The following is a 2861-nucleotide window of genomic DNA, read 5'->3' on the forward strand; positions in this document are numbered from 1 at the left end:
CACCTTGGCCAGGTGAGTCTGCGGCACCAACAGGGCCGGCATCAGGCCTGGGGATGATGCGACAGAGTCATCCCAAAGACTGGCCTTGTCGTCTGCTCCTGGCACGGCTCATTTTGGGAGGGCTGCCCACGGTCCCACTGCGGGGCGGTGCCACCGCTGTGCCGGGGCAGCGCCGTCAGGGAGCCGCTGTTTTGGCACAGGTGAACGGCGCGGGGCCGGGCGCCGTGGCCACGGGGACGTTGTCAGCGCTGTGCTTCGCGCTGGTGCTGCTCGCCGGTGCCGGCGCCGCCTACTACTGCGTGAGGAGGCGGCGGCAGCAGGGGCAGTTCGGGTACTATCAGGTACGGGGAGCGGGACGGGGGCCGAGGGAGGTGGATGGAGCCGGGAGTCGGGTGGATCGGCCGGGGCCGGTGCGGGGTCCCGGTGGCTGCGAGGGAGCGGGCGGGCCGCCAGGGGGAGCCCGTGGGCGACAACGGACAGGGTGTGGGCGGGGCTCTCCCGGCCCGGCGCCGCAGCCCCGCCCACCACCGCTCCCGCCGCAGGCCGATCTCCGCGGGGACGAGGAGCACGAGGAGGAAGAGGAGGAGGCGCGGCCCCGGCCGGAGCGCGCGGGCCCGAGCACCGCCAGGCCCCGTCCGCAGCGGCCGCTCGTGGCCATCCCCAACCCGCTGTACGGCGGCCACGCCCCCGACTACGAACCGCTGCACGTGAGCCACGCCCCGCCCCGAGCCCCGCCCCGCCCTCCCTCCGCCCCGCCCCGCCCCGCGCTCACGCCGCGCTCTCTGCCCCGCAGGACCCGCCCCTGGTGGACACCGGCACCGACCCCCGCGGGTTCCTGCACTGACCCCGCGCGGCCCCGACCCGACCGCACCGCGGGGAAATAAACAGCTCAGCGCCACCGGCTGTGCCCGCGCCTGCCTCGCCTCTCCGGCCCCGGCCTCCCACCGCCCGCCCCGCCGGTACCGGCCGCCCCCTGCAGGTGGGAGCTCCAGCCCCTTGTGTCCCCACCCCCGCGTGTCATAGCCCCGTACGAGGGGCCTCCAGCACCCAGAGCCCCGTTCAGCCGCTGCCAGGGACGTACGGCCCTCCGTACTCACGTGCAGCACCCCCGGGGCCCGCCAGGCCTCGCTCCCGTGCCCTCCCACTGCCCCATGGTCAGGTACGAGTCTCGTCAGTCACACCCCGAACACCCTTTGGGACACACCTTTCACCTTTCCGGGTGTCCCCGGCCTGCACTGCCGCTGTAAGGGCACCGCTGCTCCGTGCTGCTCGCCCCAGCCTCGCTGTTCAGCCCAGGCTGCCCTCGGTCACGCCCCCAGGCAGGGAAAGGAGCGGGTTAGTCAGTTAGTGACACATGCTGCAGACGTTTATTGAGCTACACACTACACACAGCACAAAGACAATGCCACATGCACCTACTACAGGTGTTTGATTAGAGCAGCCACGTTAACAGATTGTCCAAGCCACTGAATTGAGCACAAGGCATCTTGAAAGTGTGCGACAGGCTGGCACATGGCACAAAGACAAGGCAGTGACACACAAGTGACAGACTGACAGGCCAGCCTGGCACAGCACTGGGGAGGAACAAGTAGGAGAAGAGAGAGAGAGAGTGTGTGTGTGTGTGTGTGTGTGTGTGACTCACTGAGGGTTGCTCACACACACAGCACCTTTCTGAGTCAAGGTCCTGGCACAGGGTCCTCCACACTGCCCTGGTTCCCTCAGCTGCCCCCACACTGACACGCCCAGCCCCTACAGCTCACAAGCCCTGGTGCTCAGCTCCCTCCAAACCCACAGCCCTTACCCACTCTGCAGTCACTCACTCACCTCCTCTGTGCCTGCTCACTGCCAGGCCCTCCTTCCTCTGTCCCCTCTCTCCTCTGTCACCTCAACACTGACTCACTGACTGCCCCTGAACAAGCTGGCACTGTCAGCCTTGTTGCCATCTGCAAGCGGTGCAGCAGTGAGGGGAGGAGAAGGAGGATGAAGGCACTCAGTATTGCCATCCCTTCATCCTATGGCCATCACTTCCCCCACACCAACCAGCTTTCTGAGGGCATGAGCTCCTGGCTCTTAGGGCCAACAGGTATCACAGTGGCACAAACTCCCAACACCTCCTTTGCACCCCACCTGCCCTCTGCCCCTCCCCAACACCCTGCATGGCCCTGGGAAATCTGAAGCCTGGACAGGACCAGCAAGGCCCTGAGCCAGTGCAGAGCCCACTTTGTGCACCTCCCATCCTAAACCAGCTCTCACCTTCCTGGGCCTCCTGCCTGTCACCTTTGTCCACTCCTACAGACTCTGGCATCACTAATAGCATCTCTTTGCTCTTCCTCCTGCTGAGGAGGCACCACAGGGCTTTGTCTGGCCATGCTCCCCACAGCACTTCACACCTGCCCCTCCTTAGGCCACATCTCAGTGAACACAGATGGAATGTCACCACCTCTGCTGCCAGCCCTGCACCTTCCCTGCAGGGCTGAACACATCCCTCTGCAGCTCACAGCAGACCACACCACATCAACTGCCACAGTATTGATGTCACATGGCACCAAACCCCAAAATACCAACAGTGCACAGCCTTAAGCTTTCTCAAAAAGCAGCCATGTCCCCAGACAGTAACTCTGAGACCCTGTGACCTACTCCCACACCCAAGGCTTGCACATCCTGCCCAGTGACCCAGCAGAGTCCCCAGCAGCACAGACCAGTCTGGTGGGGAGCTGGACAGGTAATGCTGCTGCTGCTGCTTTGTGATGTGATGCTCTCACTGATGGGCTTGAGTGCTTGCCCAGCTGGCAGCCCTGACCCTCCGTGTCCATCTGCAGAGTCACTCATGCTGCAGTCCCAGGCTATGGGGGCAGCTGTCA

Source organism: Melozone crissalis, unplaced genomic scaffold (assembly GCF_028551555.1).
Source record: "Melozone crissalis strain CALT ecotype California unplaced genomic scaffold, PUWL_Pcris_2 ptg000029l_1, whole genome shotgun sequence".
NCBI classification, from domain to species: domain Eukaryota; kingdom Metazoa; phylum Chordata; class Aves; order Passeriformes; family Passerellidae; genus Melozone; species Melozone crissalis.